This window comes from Rutidosis leptorrhynchoides, chromosome 3 (genome assembly GCF_046630445.1).
Source record: "Rutidosis leptorrhynchoides isolate AG116_Rl617_1_P2 chromosome 3, CSIRO_AGI_Rlap_v1, whole genome shotgun sequence".
Taxonomy (NCBI): Eukaryota; Viridiplantae; Streptophyta; class Magnoliopsida; order Asterales; family Asteraceae; genus Rutidosis; species Rutidosis leptorrhynchoides.
The window spans coordinates 576,412,405-576,432,849 of NC_092335.1; positions in this window are offsets into that span (position 1 = coordinate 576,412,405).

The following is a 20,445-nucleotide window of genomic DNA, read 5'->3' on the forward strand; positions in this document are numbered from 1 at the left end:
ATGTTTAGGCTCAAAGTTTGGATCATTTAACTACCTAGACATGTTACACTACTCATTTTAGCAACAATTCATGACAAAAATCGGCCATAACCTGTTTATATCAAAAAGCCCCAAATTGCTCAAGAACACAAACCCTAGATTCTAAAAATTTTGAATTTTTTGGCTTCAAATCATGTTAACAAGCATCAATCTAGGTTATACATGCATAATATACTAACAATTTAACACTAATTACACTAAAAATTAACAAAATTCAAATTATGAAAATATGCTCAAGAACACACTAAAATTCGGATTTAAAGGTGATTTGGGGTGTAATTGTACCTGTTTTCTTGAGTAGTTCCTAGATATCATCCTTCTCAACATGATTGTAGTGAAAAATTTGAAGATTAACGGTGAAAAATCGAGTTTTTGGGATGATTTTCGTGGGTTTTCTTGGGTTTTTTTCGAGCTGTATTTGGGTGTTTTTGTGTGTGTGTGAGTGATCAGTCGAGCAGCTCTTTTATTTTTTTTTTTCTGGGTTTTGGACCCTCCGCGAGTCGCGGAGGTTTTCACTGAAAACTCCGCGAGTCGCGGAGTTATTTTTTTTTTTTTTTTTTTTTTTTTTTTATAATCTTTAACTTATAAAACAATTAAGAAATTAATTTTAAAATTTTGTTTCCCTTGTTATTTAGGACGAGGTCGTTTCGGATCGATGTCCTAGTCCGTCCTTCGACAAAATTTTAAAATTTGTCTTTTTGTAGCGATTGTTTTAAAAGCTAAGATTTTTGGGTTTTTTCAATGTTTTTGGCATACTTTAAATCAATAAGATTAAAAATAATGATAATAAAAGTTCTCGTCCCTCCCTCGGGTAAAGCAATTTCGGTTCAAAGACCTAGTCTTCAACTTACGACGAATTTTAAAAATCATATTTTTAACTTAAAGAGATAAAGTAAATTTTTGTTTTTAAATTCACACAACTTAAATATAAAATTTAAAATTAAAAAATTAAAAATTAAAAATTCACACCAAACTTAAAATTTGAAATGCATAAAATTAAAATTCATATTTTAAAAATTAAAAATTCACACCAAACTTAATTTAAAAATTTATAAATTCATATCAAACTTATATTAATTTTTCAAATATTTACAATTTTAAATATATTGTTTTTATAAAGTTTACAATATTAATTTAAGGTTTAAATATTAAGATTAAAAACATAATAAAATTAAAAATCTTTTTGTCTTTTTATCCCACTTTAATCAATCAAATATTATCAAAAATATGCGCCCCTCTTTTCGGTAAAGTAATTTCGGTTCCAAGACCTAATTTAACTCATGACGAATTTTTGAAATATTTTGGGTTGATTGATTAAAGATATTTATACCTTAAGAATAAACGTTAAATTTCGCAGTGATGTAATAAATTTTTGAACGATATCAATAATTTCGGTCGCCAAACCTAATTTTATTTAATACCAATTTAATACTTTTTAGCGAACAAATTAGCGTTTATTATCAAAAGGTTAAAAATAAAAATAAAAATAAAAACTGTACAGACATACCTGTGAAATAGATTTCTTAGTTATATGATCTATTATATTCATAAGATAGTCGGTTTAATTGGTCTTCCATGGCTGCATAGGCGTAACCTCGAGCATTCATTGTCTTTTCTTCTAAACATATGAATGGTCCGTCTCTGCATAAAGTAACAAATTCGGTATTTGAATAGGTTTGATTATTTGAACATTTACCTCCATGTGACCATTTTCCGCATTTGTGACATTTTTCTAGGTGTCGTGCTCTTCTTTTTGCTGCGGATTTTGATTTTCCTTTACCAAATTGTAACTTATTATCTTCGCATCTGGATCCTTTTCTAACTCCGTCCATTCTTTCTCTGATTACTGATACTAATTCACTCGGTAGTATGTCATTATTACGTTTAGTGATCAAAGCGTGTAGCATTAGACCATGGTTTAGTTCACAGGCAGTCTTCATTACGTAAAAACCTAAAAAAAATAAAAATTCAGAATGGGGGGAGAAGACTAGTTCTTTAGGGTCTGCTAGGGAAAGACCATACGTGTTCCATTTTCGAGAACTACACGAAAACAGACAATCTAACTCTAACAGAAATACATATTATTCTTTAAAGACTTGATTCTCCCCACACTTAGTTAGCTGTGGTGTCGAAATTGTGATTAACTTCGTTGTCGACTTCCATCGGACCATGTATGTAATGTTTAACTCTGTGACCATTAACTTTAAATTCAATCCCATTTGAATTTATCAATTCTATCGTTCCGTATGGGAAAACTCTTTTGACTATGAATGGTCCAGACCATCTTGATTTTAATTTTCCAGGAAATAGCTTGAATCGTGAATTGAAAAGAAGAACTCTGTCTCCTTCTTTAAATTCTTTTGAACTTTTGATTCTTTTATCATGCCATTTCTTCGTTCTTTCTTTGTAGATTAACGAATTTTCGTATGCTTCATGTCTTAATTCTTCTAATTCGTTTAGTTGACTTAATCGTAGACGTCCGGCTTCATGTAAATCAAGATTACATGTCTTCAAAGCCCAAAATGCTTTGTGTTCAATTTCTACTGGAAGATGACACGCTTTTCCATAAACAAGTCTAAAAGGTGTGGTTCCAATTGGAGTTTTGTAGGCTGTTCTAAAAGCCCAGAGTGCATCTTCCAATTTAATGGACCATTCCTTCGGATTTGATCCTACGGTTTTCTCTAGAATACGTTTTAAAGCTCGGTTGGTATTTTCAACTTGTCCACTTGTTTGTGGATGATATGCGGTGGAGATTTTATGAGTTACTCCATATCTTTTAAGAACTTTCTCAAGTTGATTATTACAGAAATGAGTACCCCGATCACTTATTAAAGCTTTCGGTGTTCCAAACCTTGCAAAAAGACGTTTTAAAAAATTGACTACAACTCGTGCATCGTTAGTTGGGAGAGCTTGTGCTTCCGCCCATTTAGATACATAATCAATGGCTACGAGTATATATAGATTATTTTGAGATTTTGGAAATGGACCCATAAAGTCAATACCCCAAATGTCAAATACTTCACATACTTGGATGACATTTTGTGGCATTTCATCACGTTGACTTATTTTTCCGGCCCTTTGACATGCATCACAGGATTTGCAAAGAAGGTGTGCGTCTTTGTAAATTGTAGGCCAATAGAATCCAGCTTCATAAACTTTTCTTGCTGTTAGTTGAGGCCCATAATGCCCTCCTGTTGGTCCTGTGTGACAATGGTTTAAAATTTTACTAGCTTCATCTCCAAATACACATCGGCGTATTATTCCATCGGGACAACTTTTAAACAGATGTGGATCTTCCCAGAAATAGTGTTTTATATCACTGAAGAATTTCTTTCGTCTTTGGTACGATAATCCTTTTTCAAGGAATCCACAAACTAAGTAGTTTGCATAGTCTGCAAACCATGGGATTTCTTTATAATCTATCTTCAATAGATATTCATCAGGAAAGTTGTCTTGTATGGCCGATTCATTCAGAACTTCTAATTCGAGATTTTCAAGACGAGAAAGATGATCAGCGGCGAGATTTTCTGCTCCTTTTTTATCTTTGATTTCAATATCAAACTCTTGTAAGAGTAAGATCCAACGGATTAATCTTGGTTTAGCATCTTGTTTTGAAAATAGGTATCTAAGAGCAGAATGGTCGGTATAGACCACCGTTTTTGCTAGAACGAGATATGATCGAAATTTGTCAAAAGCAAAGACAATAGCAAGGAGTTCTTTTTCAGTAGTTGTATAGTTCGTTTGTGCTCCTTGTAATGTCTTACTAGCATAATATATAGGTTGAAATCGTTTTTCAATCCTTTGTCCTAAAACGGCTCCCATTGCAAAATCACTTGCATCGCACATTAGTTCAAATGGTAGATTCCAATTTGGTGTTATCATGATCGGTGCATTAGTGAGTTTTTCTTTAAGAATATTAAAAGATTTGATACATTCATCTGAAAAGATGAATGGCGCATCCTTTTCTAGGAGTTTATTCATAGGAGTGGCAATTTTAGAAAAATCTTTTATGAAACGTCGGTAAAAACCGGCATGCCCTAGAAAACTCCTAACTCCTCTAACATTGGTGGGATGTGGAAGTTTAGCAATTACATCTACTTTAGCTCTATCCACTTCAATTCCTTCTTTTGAAATTTTATGTCCAAGAACGATGCCTTCTTTAACCATGAAATGGCATTTCTCCCAATTAAGTACTAGATTTGATTTTTCGCATCTAATTAGCATTCGTTCCAGATTAACTAGACATGATTTAAATGTATCACCGAAGACTGAAAAGTCATCCATGAATACTTCCATGCATTCTTCTATCATGTCGTGAAAAATCGCCATCATACACCTTTGAAAGGTTGCAGGGGCGTTACAAAGTCCAAATGGCATGCGTTTGTAAGCAAAAGTACCATAAGGGCACGTGAATGTGGTTTTCTCTTGATCTTCGGGTGCTATTGGAATTTGAAAATATCCGGAAAATCCATCTAGAAAACAATAGTAACTATTTCCGGCTAATCTTTCCAACATTTGATCTATGAAAGGTAAGGGAAAGTGATCTTTTCTGGTGGCGTCATTTAATTTTCTATAATCAATACATACACGCCATCCTGTTACAGTCCTAGTAGGAATAAGCTCATTTTTCTCATTTGTAATGACAGTCATGCCACCCTTCTTAGGCACGCATTGAACTGGGCTTACCCATGGACTATCAGAAATTGGATATATCAAACCTGCATCTAGCAGTTTAATAATCTCTTTCTTAACTACATCTTGCATATTAGGATTTAGTCTTCGTTGACGTTGCACATACGTTTTATGACCTTCTTCCATAAGGATTTTATGTGTGCAATACGAAGGACTTATTCCTTTAATATCATGAATCTTCCATGCAATGGCTGGTTTATGAGCTTTCAACACAGAAATGAGTTGTGATTTCTCATTTTCAGTAAGAGAAGACGATATTATTACAGGTAATTCAGATTCACCATGTAAATAAGCGTATTCCAAATGGTTTGGAAGTGGCTTTAACTCTAATTTTGGCGGTTCTTCTATCGATGATTTATATCGATATCTGTCTTCTTCTTTTAGCATTTGAATTTCTTCTGTTGTTGGTTCATATCCATTAGCTATAAGTGTAGCTAACATTTCAGCTTCATCAATTGGTTCATTACCTTCTCCTAAAGAACATTCTCCCGTTCCTTGTAATTCTGGAAATTCTTCTAATAATTCTGCATGTGCATCTATAGTTTGAATATAATAACATGTATCATCTGCAGATTGTGGTTGTTGCATTGCTCTATCAACTGAAAAGGTAACACTCTCATCCTCTATACTTAGGGTCAGTTTCTTACCGAACACGTCTATCATTGCTTTAGCCGTGTTTAAGAATGGTCTTCCTAATATGAGAGGAACTTGAGAATCTTCTTCCATGTCCAAAACAACAAAATCTACTGGAAATACTAAAGTACCAACTTTAACTAGCATGTTCTCCATTATCCCTCTAGGATATTTTATTGATCTATCGGCTAGTTGTATGCTTATTCTGGTTGGTTTCAATTCTCCAAGGTCTAGTTTAGCGTATAGTGAATACGGCATTAGATTTATACTAGCACCTAAGTCTGCCAATGCTTCTATTGAACTAAGACTACCCAGAAAACATGGAATTGTGAAACTTCCTGGATCAGATAATTTTTCTGGTATCTTATTCAACAGCACTGCTGAACAATTTGCATTCATAGTAACAGCCGAGAGTTCTTCCATTTTCTTTCTATTCGTGATTAGATCTTTCAAGAATTTAGCATATCTTGGCATTCCTGAAATCACATCAATGAAAGGAAGATTTACATTTATCTGTTTAAACATATCCAAGAATTTGGATTGCTCGGCTTCAAGTTTTTCTTTCTTCATTTTACTCGGATAAGGAAGTGGTGGTTGATATGGTTTAACATAAGGTTTAGCCTTAACTGTGTTATCTTCATTAACCTTTTCAACTACCGGTTCTTTTTCCTTATCTTGATCAGGTTGTGGTTCTTGTGGAGTAGGAATAGTTTCATCAGAAGTTACAGGTATTTCAGGTGGTTTAAGTGTTGTACCACTTCTTGTGGTAATAGCTTTAGCTGTTTCATTCCGGGGGTTAGCATTTGTATCGCTTGGTAGACTTCCCGGTTTTCTTTCACCTATTAACCTTGCTAGGTTACTTACTTCTTGTTCCAGATTTTGAATAGAAGCTTGTTGATTTCTAAATGCTTGAGCATTTTGTTCATTGGTTTGTTTTTGAGATGTGAAAAACTGCGTTTGAGTTTCAACTAGCTTCGTCATCATATCTTCTAAATTCGGCTTTTTATCATCGGTTTGTTGTGGTGGTTTGTTTTGAAAATTCGGTCTTTGCTGATTGTAAGTATTATTGGATATTTGTTGATTGCTAGGACCTTGTTGGTTGTTGTATGGAATATTTCGGTTATAATTCTGGTTTTGATTGTAAATCGGTCTTGGCGGTTGATAATTATTCTGATAATTATTTCCAGGCCTTTGGTTTATGTATGAAATATTCTCTCTTTGTTCCATTGTTAATTCAATATTTAGACAATCTTTTGTCAAATGTGGTCCTCCACACTGCTCACAACTAATTCGTATAGCATGAATATCCTTAGTCATCTTTTCCATTCGTCTCTCGAAAGCATCTATCTTTGCTGAAATGGAATCTAAGTCATGGCTAGAATCGGCTCTAGCTGCTTTAGATGATCTAATGATGTCTTTTTCTTGGTGCCACTCATGTGAGTGGGAAGCAGTATTATCAATAATTTTGTAAGCATCAGTTTCGGTTTTTTTCATAATAGAACCACCAGCTGCTATATCTATGTCTTTCCTTGTAGTGATGTCGCATCCTTGGTAGAATATTTGTACTATTTGACAAGTGTCTAAACCATGTTGCGGACATCCTCTTAACAACTTTCCATATCTTGTCCACGCCTCATATAGAGTTTCATTTGGCTTCTGTGTGAACGTAACAATTTCTGCTTGAAGTCTTACGGCTTTAGATGCAGGAAAGAATTGTTTAAGAAATTTATCAATTAAAACATCCCATGTATCGATCGCCCCTTCGGGTAACGATTCCAACCAATCTTTGGCTTCTCCCTTTAAAGTCCAGGGAAATAACATGAGATATATCTGTTCATCCTCCACTTCTCGGATTTTAAATAGTGTGCAGATCCTATTAAAGGTACGTAGATGTTCATTTGGATCTTCCTTCGGCGCACCACTAAATTGGCATTGATTAGTCACCATGTGTAAAATTTGTCCTTTGATTTCATAATCTGGCGCATTAATGTCTGGATGAGTAATTGCGTGACCTTGGCCAGTGCGTTTAGCTCTCATTCGGTCTTCCATACTTAAAGGTTCCAGATTCTCCATAATTGAATTTGTGGAATCGGTATCACTAGATGATTCTGATTTAATAGTTCGTTCCTCAACAATCTCTGTTTGAATGATTGGTGGTTCCGGAGGAAAGTTTAATGGTTCAGGATCTATGAACCGTTCCTGAATATTTTCTGGATTCTCAATTGTGATATTGTTTTCAAAAACTGGATTATCGGAAATTTGAGTTGAAGTACTCGGTCGACTCGATGACGATTCTAAAGAAAAATCAACGGCGGTTATATTTGTTAAACGATGTCTTGATCGAGTTACAGGTGGTGAACGTACAAAAGGTGGTGAACGTCTTGCTCGGTGCATTCACAGAATATCCTATTAGTTTTTAAAAGGAAAGAAAAATTATAATAAGTTATCCAATCAATAGACTTTTCTGATTTTGCCCACGTTTCGAATAGCCAAAAGATGCAGCAGAGGGGCAGGATTCGTTTGGTCTCAATATAATTGAGGACTGTTTGGCTCCAATAACCCGGTCCACGTACAAATCCAACTATTACTACGAACCAGAAAATTTTGATGTCTATTAATTTAACCACTCAAAATAAATTTTCGTAATTTTAAGAAATTTAGATAAGAAGTAGAATAAAATTCTAAGTCCTAAAAACTAGAATGGCGAGAAATAAGAAAGAAAAAGAGTTCGTCGCAAAAGGTCGAAAAAGAAATGGTTGAAAAATAAAAGGTGACGGAAAAATAAAAGAAACTTATAAAAACTTAAAAATACTTAACTAATTTATCCTTATTACTACAACTAACTTAAAATTATAATCGCAAATTGAAATTACTAATTGGAATGATAATTGATACATAGTAAAAGGTCTAAAAATATTAAAGCTTACAAGAAAAACTAAATCCCAAATGGAAATAACTTAAAAAGAAACTAAAACTTAAAAAGGCGTCGCAAAATTCTAAAGCACCTAAATCTTAGTATAAAGAAAAAGCACTTAAGGAATTCTACGGCAAAGCCTAAAAATCTAGGAGTAAAAATAACTATAGCTAAAACTAAGTTTAAAATTAATTATGAGCTAAAAAAAATACAAATATTACGCTACAACGATTAAAAAGGTACAAAATATAAAAATATACAAAAAGTTGTAAAAAGTACAATTTTTATAAAAATATTATTTTTATATTATTTATTTAATAAAAACTACTAATTTTACAATTTAATAAAAACTTATTAAAACTAAATACATATATAAAGTAAAAAGTAAAAATAAAACTAAAATTAATAATAATAATAATAATTAAGTAATTAATAATAATAATAATAAATTAAAACCCGTGATTAGGGTTTTGTCCGTGTGTCAGAGGGTCTCCGCGAGTTGCGGTGAATAAAGAGGAAAACCCCGCGAGTCGCGGGGATTCAGAATTCAGTTGACAGATTGTACTTTTACGCGTTTTTCTTTATTTTTTTTTTTTTTTTTTTTTTATTTTGTTTTCTGTTTTTAATTTAAATAAACGATTTTTAATAAAATTTATATTTTTATAAATTAAAATAAAGATAAAGAAACTTATAAAACTTAAATATTTAACAAAATCCTAAAAATACTTATATTTTTGTTTTTCTTTTTATATTTTTGAATAATTAAAACGTAATTTTTACAAAAACGACTTTTAATAAAAGTAAATAAAAATCTTTTTTTTTTTTTTTTTATTAGCGTTGCGCTTCCGGCTTTTAAGATGTTCCCCGGCAGCGGCGCCAAAAATACTTGATGTTTCGCGAGGTGTATATAAAATAGTTATTAAATTTTAGCAGGAAATACTATTAAATACGATACAATTTTACACAAGATATTTATTTATTTATAGAATGGATATACTTAAACCTTGCTACAACACTTATAGGCAGTGTACCTAATCGTACAGTAGTGTAGTTTTTAGTAAGTCCGGTTCGTTCCACAGGGAGATCTTTAAGCAAAGCTCAACGCTATATTAGTTTACTTTTATAAAAATACAAATATATATATAAGTAATATTATTATTATAAAGAGGGGTTTTTACCGTTTAATGACCGGTTTGTCGATTTTAAAACTTTAGTCGCAGTTAAAACCTAATGTAAAATATAAAATAAATACAAGACTTTAAATTAAAGCGTAAAGTAAATAACGATAATGAAATTGCGAATAATAAAAATGCGATAAAATTAAATTGCGATAATTAAAAAGTACGATAATTAAAAGTGCGATAAAATGAAATAACAATAAATAAAAGTGCGATAATTAGAAGTGCAATTAAATATAAAATAAAGGAAATAAAATATGAAATAAAAGAATTATGCTTATTTAAACTTCCGTAATCATGATGTTTGACGTGTTGATTTTAGTTTTATGCCCATGGGTTAATTGTCCTTTGTCCTGGATTATTCAATATGTCCGTCTGGTTTTTGTCCATAACAGTCCATCAGTCATAAATATAAATTGCAAGTGTCCTTGTCAAATTATTATTATACCCGAAGATAAATATTCCAACTAATTGGGGATTCGAATTGTAACAAGGTTTTAATACTTTGTTTAATGAATACACCAGGTTATCGACTGCGTGTAAACCAAGGTTTTACTACTTTGTTAACAATTACACCAATTACCCTTGAATGTAATTTCACCCCTGTTTTAATTATTCTAGTGGCTATTAATCCATTCCCGTGTCCGGTTAAATGAACGATTATTCGTACATATAAATACCCCGCCCATCGTGTCCGATCGAGTGTATATGGTAATTTATAGGGACGCCCAATTGTAAATCTTTATATTAACATTAACAAACTTTCATTTAGTTAAACAAATATAAAGCCCATTAATAGCCCATAGCCTAGTTTCCACAAGTGTCGTTCTTTTATCCAAACCCCAATTATGGTACAAAGCCCAATTACCCAATTTTAGTAATTAGCCCAACATCATGATTACTTTGTTTTAAATAAGCATAATAATAACTTAGCTACGAGACATTAATATAAAAAGGTTGAACATAACTTACAATGATTAAAAATAGCGTAGCGTTACACGGACAGAATTTCGACTTACACCCTTACAACATTCGCTAACATACCCTTATTATTAGAATTATAATTAAAATTAAAATATAAATTATAAATATAAATATATATTACTCGTATATATTGAGAGAGAGATGAAAATAATGTGTTAAATTCGATCAGAATTCGGTTGGCTTTATAGCCAGAAATGAATTTTGGGGCTCCGCGACTCGCGGCAAAAAGCCCTTCAAACTCCGCGAGTCGCGGAGAGGTATTTTCACTTTACACCCTTGGAGTTTCTGGCTGCCGATAGTTTTTAATATATATATATAATATATATATAATTAATATAATTAATTATATATTATATTATATTTATATACATAGTTAACTTGTAATTTTTAGTCCGTTGCGTCGAGCGTTAAGAGTTGACTCTAGTCCCGGTTCCGGATTTTCGAACGTCCTCGCGTACAATTTAATATCTTGTACTTTGCGTTTTGAATCTTGTACTCTTGTGATTTCGAGACGTTTCTTATCAATATTTGGAACCTTTTTGATTGTCTTTTGTACTTTTGAGCTTTTTGGTCGTTTGCGTCTTCAATTCGTCGAATCTGTCTTTTATCTTCACCTTTTATTATTTAAACGAATATCACTTGTAAATAGAACAATTGCAACTAAAAGCTTGTCTTTCTTGAGGAATAATGCTATGAAATATATGTTCGTTTAACGAATATCACTTGTAAATAGAACAATTGCAACTAAAAGCTTGTCTTTCTTGAGGAATAATGCTATGAAATATATGTTCGTTTTTAGCATTATCAGAGATAAATTATTTGGATAATTTATATATAATTGTTTATAGGTTTAAATGATTATGTTGTGTTATATTTTATAAAAATGTTTATAAAATGTGAAAGTAACAAAATAAATACATGTTTATATATATATATATATATATATATATATATATATATATATATATATATATATATATATATATATATATATATATATATATATATATATATATCAAGTATAACATTATTATTTTATAAAAGGAGTGTGCAGAATTTTTTGGTCTTCAAGACAATATCCCATGCTCATTTGTTACTTTCAACTCACACACAACCTTAGAGGTGCATGCTATTTACTTGAACCAAAGCTTGACCACTTCACTTAAGTGTATCTTGACATTTTAACTTGAAAAAAAACTGCAATAATCAGAATTCTGCATAGTGCAGGCCGTGGGCTTTTTTTTTGGCTCAAAGGGAGTTCTTATTTTTTTAAGCTCAATTCAAGTGTCTAATTAAATCCTAACTAAAGTATTAGGTGTTGGGTAAAAGTTTGGGGTATTATCTCTTGAGGTTTCATTGCTTTGAAGCTCCATTCATCATCAACTCTTGGAGATAGCTGCTGTCCAAAATTCAGCCCTCAAACAATCTTTGAGGAGGTATAAACACTCTTCTTTACTTGTTATATTTGTAAGCATATTATCTAGACTTGATATCCACTTGGAATTCAACTAAAATGGTTTAATATATACACTTGTTTTCTTAATATATCATGCTTCCGCTTGCTATATTTCTTACTAAATTGATTTAGTAATTATCTTAACATTAAGAACATGTTGTTATATTGAATTCCAACATTGGTATCTAGAGCCGAGGTCTTTGGAATATGCTTCTTATTTGGTTTATAAACCCATGAATTTTGTAATCTATAAACATGCATGAAAGTAGATTACAAAAACTTTTCAGGTTTGGAGGGTTGCTTGGTTTGGCCAAATTCTTGGACACCAAAATGGGTTTTGGGTTGTTCCATTTTGGTCATATTTATTGTTCACAATCATAGCCACGACCTTGTGTTTGAATGGATGTTCGTTTGGTTGATTTATTCATTTGGTATGTAATAATTAATTCATTCATTTGGTTGTAATATTCATTCATATGGTTATGTAATTTATTTCATATTTGGTATGTAAAATAGATTAGGTTGTATTTTCATTTTTTAGAAAAATGTATTAGGATATATTTTTTGTAAAAATGAAGATGAAAAGATGGAGTCAAAGGAAGAACACAAGAAGAATCTACTTGGTTGCAAGATTGAGTGGGAGATTTAAAATCTCCTACTTTGTGTTATAACCCCTTCACCGGTGGCGTTTGTTTTCGACTAAACAAATGTCCACCAAAATGGCTTGATTGTGAACATATTGTTTTGCATACATGGTTGTGTTGTTTGATTATGGTTTTTATGTTTGATTACTACAAGTTATCACACATGTTAACAACAAGCAAAACTACATTTAATTGGTTAAATTAAAAATAGTTAACAACATGCAAAACGACAAATTTAATTGGTTAAATTAAAAGTGGCAAAAGACCTTAATAAATGGTTATTAAGAACAAGAAAATGATCACATATAATATGGTTTATATCAAGTAATTGGCTAAATTACATGACATGAAAATGGATTTCAAATGAACCATACACTAAATGCATGTTGGTGTATGGCATAAAAGTTTTCTCAAACTAGAAATAATGAAAACTTAAAATCCCTTTAACAAACAAGGTAAACAAGTTAAACGCCATCCTTTTGTGTGACACTTAGACATATTAGGTAACTCATGATGGGATAAAGGTCACCTAACCGTCATGAACAAACTAATATGATTAAGGTGAATTTTGCATGCTTGTGGGATAAAGGTCACCTAACCACTTGTATGTTAAGTTTACACGTTTACATAAGTAGGACGACTTGATTTGGAAATCGTGAACTTAGGATCACCGAAGCATGATGAACAAATAGGCATTGATGGGATAATATGCCATGCAAAAGGATTGCATGATCCCATAACTTAGAAGTTACAAAAGGATTGCAATTGTCATATAATGACTACCTAGCTAAATCAAATGACGGGATAAAGGTCGCCTAACCGAAATTTGGTTTACCGTTGGATTCTAAAATTTAATAAATATCAATTGGATTTAAAGGATATTGATTGTTAAATTAAAATTGATACTTAAACAACTTTGTTACATTTTGTAGATGGCCGCCAATAACAACAACAACATTCCTAACGCACCTATTGACTTTAACAACCTATCGTTGAGGTCAATCCTCGAAAAAGAAAAACTCAACCATACGAACTTCATGGATTGGTTCCGCAATCTAAGAATTGTCCTCAAACTAGAGGACAGGGCGTATGTGTTGGAAGACCCCATTCCCGATCAACCGGACGAGGATGATACGGAAGCCATGGCTTATTGGGAGAAATATTGCACCGATTCGTTGCAAGTTTCTTGCCTCATGCTTGGGACTATGATACCCGAACTCCAAAAGGATTTTGAGCATCATAGTGCATATGACATGATCACACAGTTGAAGGAGATGTTCCTTCAACAAGCTCGTGTCGAGCGCTTCAAAACGGTTCGAGCGCTTCATGCATGTCGGATGGACGACACCCAATCCGTTTCATCTTATGTCCTTAAGATGAAAAGCCTAATTGATCGTGCAAACCGTCTAAACTGCAACGTGTCTAATGAATTAGCCACAGACCTTATCCTTAACTCATTGTCAAAGAGGTTTGACACATTCGTGTTAAATTATAACATGAATGGATGGGATAAAAGCATTGGCGAATTACATGCCATGCTTAAGACGGCAGAAGCAAGCATGGGTAAAAGGACTTCACCCGTGTTTACGATCAATGAAGGCGGGTCCAAAAACAATAACACTCCTAAGCCGAAGGTGGCTAAAAGGAAAGGACCCGCCTACCAAGGCAAGGGCAAGGGAAAGGGGAAGATGGTTACCCCAACCAACAACAAGAAGCAAAAGGTTGTCGGTAAAGCTAACCCCAAGGAAGATCCGTGCTTCGGTTGCGGTGAAATGGGTCACTGGAAACGCAACTGCCCGGTCTACCTTAAGGAGTTGAAGGAAAAGAGGGATGCAGGGCAACCCTCAGGTAATGTATATATGGTATACATTGAGCTTAGTATTACTTCTTCTAATACATGGGTATTAGACACAGGATGTGGAACTCACATTAGCAATTCTATGCAGGGGTTCAAAAGAAGTAAGCAAGAAGCGGGAACATCAAGTCTCTACATGGGAAATGGAGCTAAGGTGAACGTAGTAGCTCAAGGAGACTTCATTTTAAAGCTTCCAAGTGGTTTGGAGCTTATTTTGGAAAATGTTTTGTATGCACCAGATTTATCACGAAACATTATTTCTGTATCCCGTTTGAAACAATGTGGTTTTAATCTTAATTTCATTAATGATGATATCCATGTTTCTTTAAATAACGTGTTCTATGTAGTGACCCGGGAATTTCCGATCAAATTTAAACTTTAATCTTTATATGTTTTCGACACGATAAGTGAAATATGTAATGTTGAGTCTTGAAAGTTTTGAAATCTATATTCATGTAAACAAATACCCTTTGACTATGCCCGACGATTCACGAACATTTGTGGGTAATTGAATGTGTGTTTATATATATATAATGTATAAATATTATTTTGATATTATGTAATTAGTAAACATTACATAAGTAATGAGGTGTAACATTAATATATTAAATGTAACTACAAGTTAAAAAAATATAACTGTTATGACAAATATTACCATTTCTAATTTCAATAATATCAATAATAGTAATATTAATAAATATTAAATATTATTATTATTTTTTTTAAAAAATTTAATGGTATGACTATCAAAATAAATACTTAAAATATAAATATTACTATAAGAATCATTAAAAATTATTATTTAGTTGTAATTTAGATATTACTACGTAATAGATAATATGATTAATACTATTATTATTATTATTAATATTATTACTTTTATAATTATAATCACCATTAGTAATGAATATGAAACTTAACAAAATTAACAATATTGTTATTATTATTACCTTATTATTATTGTTAATATTATTATTATTAAATCTATTATTATTATTATTATTATTAATATCTTTATATAATTTTATGTTTAATAAGAAAATGTAGATACTAACAAATGCATTTAGCCATCTCAATCTATTTTTTCAGCTTTTCCTTTTCTCCTATTTCTAATTGATTGTTTCTGTCTCTGATATAGTTAGCTGTCTAAATCTATCGTACCAATTAGTGCTAAAAACCATATGCACCAAGCCAAAATCTGTTGCAATTCCATATCAACTTTATTTTTGTTATGAATACTTATTCATTCTTATTTGTCCAGTTAATAAGAGCTGTCGACCTAATCTCATTACAAAACAATCGATCACCACCATCATCACTCGTATATTTTTTTTTCCTTCTCTTTCGTTTTCTATTATATGAAACAAGTACCATCTACCACTCTTTAAACAACCACCAACCCGTCACACATGCTGCTACAACTCCTGTTTTCTGTTAATATCGAAATCCCCACAACCCAACATTATAATCTCCATACAACCACCAGGAATCATCACCATTCACCACCATTAACATCGGGTATAATTATTACAACTCCTGCTGTTACATCCGCCACTATTGCAGGTACACTACTACTATTCTTCCATCACCACCACCACATACGATCATAAAATTTCTGCTATAATGAATAGAAACCACCTGCAGCCACGGCTACCACCGCCACCTTCACAACCACTATAAACCATTTAAATATCACCAAGAACAAACATCCACGAAAGTTAATCGAGACCATCAACAATCACATAAATCACCACCTTAACACCTTCAAACCGTCACACCTTTACCATCTTCATCACCGATCACCCCTAACAAAGACCACCTTCATCGTTCTCAAAACTGCGTTTGTATTTTGCTGTTTCTTTTTAATCCTTTTTGTAAAACTGCTAGTATATATTTTCGGTTACCATAAGCATGTGAGAAAAGAATATTTGTGGGACAAGTAAAACTTAATGGCAGACAACCACACCACTTGCAATTAAACAAATATGGGAACTTTGCATGCGTTGATTTTTTTTTTTTTGGCAATGAGTGTTTTAACTTTGCATGCGTGATCTTTAATACCATTTATGGGGCCGAGATTTTTAATTACTTTTGGGACCGAAATTTATGGTCTTGTTGGGTCACGGTTAGTTGTCCACTGGACAAGGTAATAGATTGTAATATTACAAGATGATATAGATAATGATAATTGACGATGTATGGACGGATTATGATAATGATATATGATATAGAATGGTTTGACGAGAATGAATGATGATGATTTGAAGGTGTGAAGATGATGATAAAACCGTAATAACGAAGAAGATGATGTCGGGTACATAAATATGATGAGGATCGTAACGAATGAATGATGATGATGATTATATGATTTAAGCTTGAAAATAACGAATAAATCGTTTACAAGGATCAAATTTAATTCTATTAGATGATAGGATTAATGATGATGAACATGGGAGGTTAAATGGATTTGTTTGATGAAGAAGATGAATAAGGAACTCGGGTTATAATTGATTCGAGTGGGTTTATTAACAGAAAAGAGAGGAACAGAGGGACGGTTAGGTTGCTAGCGGGGGAGCGAGAGGTTGCGGGTTCGAGTCCGGGCACTGCCATTCTATTCTTTACAAAGCCTATTTTATGTGAGGTAGTAATTTTTTTGTTATCTTTTATTATTATTATTATTATTATTATTATTAATATTATTATTATTGTTAATACTAATTGTTATTATTATTATTGTTAATGTAATGATAAGTAGTGTTATTATTAACATTATTATTATGATTATCATTAACATAATTATTATTATCATTATCATTATTACTAATATTATATTATTAGTATTATTATTATTAGGTTTATAAATATTATCATCAATGATAAAATTATCATTTTTAGTATTGTCCTTAAGTAATATTGTTATTATCGTTATTAACATTATTATTAACTTTATCATATTATTATTATAAGTATTATTAATAATATTACTAAATTTATCATTTTAAGTATTATTATCACTATTATGATTATAATTATTATTATTATCATTTTATAAATATTAGAACTTTTATTAGTAACATAGGTATATTATTAGTATCAGTATCATTTATAATTATTAATATTGACGGAAGTATTATTATTAAAATTATCACTTTTATTAAAATGATTATCATTAACGGGTAGTGTTATTAATAAAAGTTAATATAATCATTACTAAAAAGTATCATTACTCTAAATATGTATATTTTTCTTATAAAGACTATTATTAATACTCCCATTATTATTATTAAGAAAATTATTATTTCTATCAGTATACTTATCCTAGTATTATTGTAACTATATTATGTAAACAAAATATTACTTATATAAAAAGATATATAATATAACACTTAACTATATTAATGTTATTATTTATTTAAATAGATAAAATAACATATAATTTATTAATATAAAATTTTTATCATTAATAATAATATATAAATTTGTTCGATTTCGATTGTATGTTTTAATATAAATATGAATAATATAGGTTCGTGAATCCGAGGCCAACCCTACACTTGTTCAATATCGTCATATGTATTTTTACTACAAAATACATTAGGTGAGTTTTCATTACTCCCTTTTTATATATATTTTTGGGACTGAGAATACAGGCGCTGCTTTTATAAATGTTTTACGATATAGACACAGGTAATCGAAACTACATTCTATGGTTGAATTATCGAAGTCGAATATGCCCCTTTTTATTAAGTCTGGTAATCTAAGAATTAGGGAACAGACACTCTAATTAACGCGAATCCTAAAGATAGATCTATCGGGCCCAACAAGCCCCATCCAAAGTACCGGATGCTTTAGTACTTCGAAATTTATATCATGTCCGAAGGAGGATCCCGGAATGATGGGGATATTCTTATATACATCTTGTTAATGTCGATTACCAAGTGTTCAATCCATATGAATGATATTTTTGTCTCTATGCATGGAACGCTTATTTATGAGAACTTGAAATGAAAATCTTGTGGTCTATTAAAATTGATGAAAATGATTATTTATTTTAAACTAATGAACTCACCAACCTTTTGGTTGACACTTTAAAGCATGTTTATTCTCAGGTATGAAAGAAATCTTCCGTTGTGCATTTGCTCATTTTAAGGATATTACTTGGAGTCATTCATGACATATTTCAAAAGACGTTGCATTCGAGTCGTTGAGTTCATCAAGATTAATATTAAGTCAATTATAGTTAGATATATTATGAAATGGTATGCATGCCGTCAACTTTCGATGTAATGAAATATTGTCTTTTCAAAAACGAATGCAATGTTTGTAAAATGTATCATATAGAGGTCAAGTACCTCGCGATGTAATCAACTATTGTGAATCGTTTATAATCGATACGGACTTCGTCCGGATGGATTAGGATGGGTCTCTACAGTTGGTATCAGAGCGGTGGTCTTAGCGAACCAGGTCTTGCATTAGCGTGTCTAACTGATAGCTGTTTAGATGCATTAGTGAGTCTGGACTTCGACCGTGTCTGCATGTCAAAAGTTTTGCTTATCATTTCGTGTCGAAAATTACCTGCTTATCATTCTTAGAGAATCACTTGCTTATCATCCTTAGTCTAGACACATCTTATTGCATTGATTGCATGATTAGTGTATAGACAAAATTCATATCTTAGCATATCTGCTAATTCATATCTTAGTGTATCTGTTATTGTAAACGTTGCCTGTCATTTTCCGTAGATTTCTCCGTAACTTATGGGATTTTAGTATTATATATGCATATGTAAATCATGTACTGCAGGGTACTAATCTACATCCTATAATCTATTTCTTATCGAAAATCCTTCATCTGATCGTATGAGATGAATCCCTCCACCAGTTCGAGTCCCTCAGATTTCAATAGCTATTCCGATAGTTATTCCGACAACTATTCCGACATGGATATTCACCTAAACTCCGAAACGGTGTCACCAGAATGAATCAACCAATCATCCATCCCCAATTCATCTGATGGGTTCGTAGTCGACTTAATCAATGGAGACGCGAAGAAGGTGATCATTTCACCAACCGAATTTATCTCTTGGCGATGAACCTGAAACACTTGTCAGCGAACCAGTCCGAAACACCATATTTACCCTCAATTCCAGGATATCTCGCAATGATTATATGGTATCCCAAAATCCCCAACCTTATTCATCCGCTTGTTTCAACCGACAATCATTCCGGTGTAATAGAAGAAGTCAACGAGCTTCGTGCTTGAGTAATCAATCTAGAAAATATCGTGCAAAACGTACCAGCTTCAGCAACATCACTGACACCAACAGTACCACCAACATCAATACCAGTACCATCAACAATCCATGCCGCAACAACTCATTTTGTATCTAGAGTATAATCATTGTTCTACGTATCGTTCTACATCAATTATCTTCATTCTACATGGCGATCAAGTAATCTCTAAATATTTTAGAGATTATGTATTCTTATTCTAACGGTAAACCAAATGAGACTAAAATCATATTAACTCATTAAATCTATATTACATCTGAAGAAAATATATATATGAAAGTATATTTTCATAAAGTTTGTAATTAAAAAGTCTTTCGTACAAACTATTAATGATGAAAATATTTTAACGGGTAGGTAATACCCGAGGAATATTTAGATTTCACATTAATAAGTTACAATGTACATTCTTCGAATATGATTCAAAAATCATTTACTATCCTACTTACTCCACATATATTCGTATCTGTTCACCAAAGAATAACCATTTTCATTCCAATTAAATTTCACATACGAGTTTCTGCCGATCAAAACCCAAGTCAAGATTTGACAAGTGGCATAATGAAGAAAATAATGAACAAAATAAAATTTATTAGTAACCAATTAATTAACTACGTAAAACTTTAAAACTATGTTAACTGTTCCTAGCTAACTGTTACTATATGACTATTTCCTTAAAATATACTAGTTTTGGTGGAGCTATTGAACTATTGGACTACTATTATGTGTAGTGACCCGAACTTTTCCATGTTTATATATATT